A 5,540-nucleotide genomic window follows, 5' to 3' on the forward strand; every position below is an offset into this window, starting at 1 on the left:
GCGTGTGTCCGAAGCTATCCCGAACCCGACCCGGACAGTCGTCAACGTTGGGTCCGGATCATCCCCAAACATCTACAAAACATCACCGTTTTCTTATTTGGACTCCCTAGCCTATTTTTTCTCGACCGCCCGATTACGATCGGACTGACCGAATACCCCCTAACCTAAGCCAGTAACCTATATAAGTGGGCAATCCTAAATTTTAGGCGACTTGTCTCCATCCATCCTCCTGCCCGCCGCCACCTGCCTGCCTTCTCTTTCCTCGGGATCTCACCTGATCCAATCCACCAACCAGCGCTCCCCCATGTCCCTCCTCGATCCTCATCACTCGCAGCCTCCAACACCCATCGACCAATCCAGCCGAGGGCCTCGTCCCCGAGCCGAGCTCCATGGAAGAGGTGCAGTGCTCTGCCCCTCTCTGCCTTGCGTCCGAGCACCTGCCGCATCGAGCGCCCGCAGCTCCATTCCCATGTACGCCTCCGTTCAGCTCCTGCCGACGAGCAGATGAGTCGCCGCCCGTCTCATTTTCTCCCCCTGTTTTCCTCTCTTTCCTCCTCTAACCTCCCCCTCGTTTGATTTCTTCTCTGCCAGGAAATGAAAGGGGCTCGCCCTTGATGTCCTGGCCGCCGGCGACCGAAGCAGCCGTGTGTCCTCTCCTTCCCGTCCCTGCCGTCCCCGTCGGGGTTGACCTCCAGCGCCGCCAAGCCAAGTCCCTCTTCTTGCCTCCCTTCATTCCCAGCTACCCCAGCGACCCTGCGTCCCTGACATAGCCCGCGCCAAGTCCTCGCAAGCCGCCGCCCGGAGCAAGCCGCCTCCTCACCTCGTCCGCATCGCCGGGATCGCGTCAAGTTCACCACCGTCGCCCAAGTCCCTCGCCTCGCCGCCCCTTCGCGCTGCTCGCTGCAACCTTGCGCGTCTGCAACTATGCGGGGCATCGCTCCCGAGCGCATTGGCCACGCCCTTGCCCAGCGGCCTCGCTCAGCCTCTGCCTCGATTCGGCCGAGCGCCGCTACCTTCCCTGCCGACTTGAACCCCGCCGGATCCGGTGACCCTTGCCGCCGCCGTCGCCAAGAACCTCGCCGGAGAACCATGTCCCGCTTCAGGGACCGCTCATCTCCGTCGCCTGCCGCCGCTCTGAACCTGCGCCTCCGCAGTCTCTACATCCCGTGTGCGTGCGAGCCAAAGCCTGTGGCCGCGCGAGGGCCGCATCACATTGACTGAGGCCCAGCAACGTTCTTCATTCCCCAGGCCGACCCTTCTTCTTCAATCGGGCCAAGGCCCATGGTGAGGCAAACCCTCCAGTTAGTTTTTTTCCCTTCCTTTGGCCCAGCTAGTTTCGGCCCATGTATGTTTTTTTTCAGCGCCTGGTTTTTTGCTAATTAATCAGAGACTGTAGGTTTTGCAGAAAACCCCTCCATGTTCATGCATTTAGTAACTTCTAAACCGTGCATCGGATTAAAATACTTTACATATGAAAAATGCTTAGATTTTCATCTAGTTCAATAATATGCCACTTTCTTCTATGTTAAATATGTGGAAAATGCCGTTTGTGTAATTTTTTCTCATATGCCATGTTAAAATGCTTTATTTCATAACTAAATAACCGTAGCTCCGAACTTAACAAACTTTATATGTAAATGGGGTGGGAAAATGCCTAGTTTAACATGGTGACCTTATTTTGCATGTTTAATAACTCTAAAATTGTGTTTAGGGCAGAACAGTCCCAAACCTAAAATATGCACATGAGGATTTTTCAGACTTGTTGCTTGTTGTTCCAGCCTCATTTAAAATTATCTAGATAGGTAGTTTTACTTTGCTTCACCCCTTGCCATGCTAAAAAACATTTAATATTGTTGAGTACATAAACCGGAGAGAACTAAATAAGTCAAGTGGTGTTCCGTCAATATGCAACTCGTTGCATATTGAGCTCCACTTAATTTGTAGTTTTGCTGGTTGCACTTTGCCATGCCATGCATATTTAAACCGGACATGCATCATACTTGGTTGTGCATCATGCCATGTTATGTGATGGTTGTTTACTATGTTGTTTTCATCTTTCCGGTGTTGCTTCTTCGGGTTGGTTCCGATAACGTCACGTTTGTGAGGATTCGTTCGACTTCGTCCGTTTATCTTCTTCATGGACTCGTTCTCCTTCCTTGCGGGATCTCAGGCAAGATGACCTTACCCTCGAAATCACTTCTATCTTTGCTTGCTAGTTGCTCGATATATTGCTATGCCGCGATACCTACCACTTGCTATATCATGCCTCCCATATTGCCATGTCAAGCCGCTAACCCTGCTTTCCTAGCAAACCGTTGTTTGGCTATGTTACCGCTTTGCTCAGCCCCTCTTATAGCGTTGTTAGTTGCAGGCGAAGATGTAGTTTGTTCCATGTTGGAACATGGATATGTTGGGATATCACAATATCTCTTATATTAATTAATGCATCTATATACTTGATAAAGGGTGGAAGGCTCGTCCTTATGCCTGGTGTTTTGTTCCACTCTTCCTGCCCTAGTTTCTATCATATCGGTGTTATGTTCCTTACACGGTTGGGTGTTATGGGTACCCCTTGACAGTTCGCTTTGAATAAAACTCCTCCAGCAAGGCCCAACCTTGGTTTTACCATTTGCCTCACCACCACCTACCCTTCCCTCGGGTCGGCCAACCCGAGGGTCATCTTTATTTTAGCCCCCCGGGCCAGTGCTTGTCTAAGTGTTGCTCCGAACCGAGCTGCCTGCGGGGCCACCTCGGGGAAACTTGAGGTTTGGTTTTACTCGTAGCTAGTCTCATCCGATGTTGCCCTAAGAACAAGATACGTGCGACTCCTATCGGGATTGTCGGCACATCGGGTGGTTTTGCTGGTCTTGTATTACCATTGTCGAAATGTCTTGTAACCGGGATTCCGAATATGATCGGGTCATCCTGGGAGAAGGAATATCCTTCGTTGACCATGAGAGCTTGTGATGGGCTAAGTTGGGACACCCCTGCAGGATTTTCAACTTTTAAAAGTCGTGCCTGCGGTTATGGGCAGATGGGAATTTGTTAATGTCCGGTTGTAGAGAACTTGGCACTTAACTTAATTAAAATGCATCGACCGCGTGTTTCGCCATGATGGTCTCTTTCCGGCAGAGTCCGGAAAGTGAACACGGTTCTTGTCTTATGCTTGAACGTAAGTAGTTTCAGGATCACTTCTTGATCACTTTCTAGTTCATGACCGTGCTTTGCTTCTCTTCTCGCTCTCATTTGCGTAAGTTAGCCACCATATATGCTAGTGCTTGCTACAGCTCCACCTCACTACCCCTTTCCTACCCATAAGCTTAAATAGTCTTCATCTCACGGGTGTGAGATTGCTGAGTCCACGTGGCTCACAGATACTTCCAAACAGTTGCAGGTGCCGATGATACCAGTGCAGATGATACAACCCAGCTCAAGTGGGAGCTTGATGAAGATCGTGTTTGTTGTGTTGTTTCGTTTCCGGTTGATCAGCAGTGGAGCCCTGTCGGGGCGATCGGGGATCTAGCATTAGGGGTGGTCTTCTTTTATTGTGGTTCCGTAGTCGGACCTTGATTGTATTCTGGATGATGTAATGCTATATTTATGTATTGTGTGAAGTGGCGATTGTAAGCCAACTCTTTATTCCTTCTTATTCAGTACAAGGGATGTGTAAGGATTACCCCTCTTGTGACATGCCAACTATGCGATTATGCCTCTATGTCGTGCTCCGACACGTGGGAGATATAGCCGCATTGTGGGTGTTACAAGTTGGTAATCAGAGCCTTGCCCGACTTAGGAGCCCCCTGCTTGATCGAATCGCTGGCGTTGTTGTGTCCGAAAAAATGTTTTGAGTCTTAGGATTATATATATCGGAGAGTAGGATTCTTTTTACTCCTCAGTCTCTTCGTCGCACTGGTGAGGCCTCCTAACGTAGAGTTTTGACTCTACTCTCCTCAAATTTCACGAAAAAAAATTAGGATCACGCGGGTATCTTGGAATCGTTCCGATGGTTTTGCGACGAGAACATTGTTCTTGGTGCCTCCTGACATTTAGGGGTTGTGGCAGTGTCCCGGGAGTTGAGCTCCGAGGTGTTGTCGTCACAATTTTATCGTTGCAGTTCTGGTATAACTGAGTTCGCCGACATCGAAAATCTCCTTTATGCAGTTGTTGGTGAGATAACCTTGACGCCACCCAGTACTGGGGCGGGAGTTCGGGAGTATTTCCATAACTCGTATAATAGATGCTTTTCGAAGGTTGAGGTAAACGATTTCCGAAGGTTTCTTGGTTATGTGTTGAAGGATCGATACAGCTGGATGTAGGATTTTCTAGTTTGGGTGAGATATTATGCTTCCCCTGTATCCCCAACACCTGATTGCATAACTAGAAAGTTTCGGGAGTTTATTAGTGGGAATTCAAGTAGCTCCTAGGATATCTTTCCGACAGATGCATGATATGAGATTGGGGTTCGACGTCTAGTGGTCCGCCTATCCACAGTTGGTTTTAAAGTGGTCTCGTTGTGTCTTAAAGAGTCCTTGGCTATGCTGACTCGGGGACGCTTCGTATGTCATGTGCACTGCCTTGCACATGATGGTGCTGTACAATCGAGCCCGTGTGAGCCCCACCACGAAAACTTTGGATGAAATCTCTCTCATATGTTTGTTCCGGCTTATTCTGCAAGCCTATCTTTTGTTTTGTTTTGAGTTGTGGTATTCGAGTTGCTTCAATGTCAAGTGTTGATTCCATACCTTCCCTAAGTGGTGTTCTCATACTCCTATGTGAATACCAATCCTTCATGATAATTGAGATTGTCATGTCAATCATTTTCAACCAGCATGTTCCTATTCAAGTGGATCCGATCTTTGTCAACATCAACAAGATCAACTCAAAGTCTTCTCAACGTTATTTCTTTCATCCGTCTCAAGTTTCCTTTGTTTTACCCACCCTCCCACCCCTTTTTCTTCAAGGACACAGATTTCTTAATCATGTATCCTTTTATTTGTGAGAAGTCTCTTCATTCTTTTTAGTCTATGTTCTTATCCGGTGATTCTTATGAAGATACTAAGGAAGCCTCAAGTTCGTCACTCTTCACTCGTTTCTTCTCCGGTGGATTCAATTCAAGCTTTTCGTGTTGATCATATCCCTTTTCCTCGTTTCAAATGTTTTCTCATGCCGGGGCACCACTTAATCATCCACTTCTCGCTATTCAATTGTTCCGGAGTGCTCAAGATATCTCGAAGATTCGTGTTTCTACTATGCTTTCGTTCCAGCTCTTTCGAGGATGTTATCTCATTCAAGCCATTTAAATCAACCGGCGCAATCTATCTTTTAAATCATCAACGGTGTTTCTCTTGAGTGCGCACTAACCCACAGGTCTTTTCCTAGGATCTTACCTGACTCTTCTTATTTTTTTCAGAGTTATTTTCAAATTCTTTTCTAAGTTTGAACTTTGACGTAAGAATGAATTATCATCAGTCAAATGTCTTTCACCAAGATCTTTCAAATTCTTTTCATCGTCGGTTCAACCTTTCTAATATTCATTCTCC

The 5,540-nt window shown here is 47.5% G+C and overlaps 1 long non-coding RNA gene across 1 annotated transcript; it reads left to right on the top strand.

Annotated features, from left to right (window-relative positions):
• The first annotated feature begins 219 nt into the window (after positions 1–219).
• On the top strand, positions 220–3,997 carry LOC125534819 (uncharacterized). Its single transcript, XR_007294543.2, has 3 exons — positions 220–471; positions 592–2,170; positions 3,389–3,997. It is a non-coding gene; the product is annotated as an uncharacterized LOC125534819 (long non-coding RNA).
• Positions 3,998–5,540: the final 1,543 nt, after the last annotated feature.

The sequence above is a fragment of the Triticum urartu genome, chromosome 1A (genome assembly GCF_056163025.1).
Source record: "Triticum urartu cultivar PI428250 chromosome 1A, HENAU_Tu73, whole genome shotgun sequence".
In the NCBI taxonomy this organism is placed as follows: domain Eukaryota; kingdom Viridiplantae; phylum Streptophyta; class Magnoliopsida; order Poales; family Poaceae; genus Triticum; species Triticum urartu.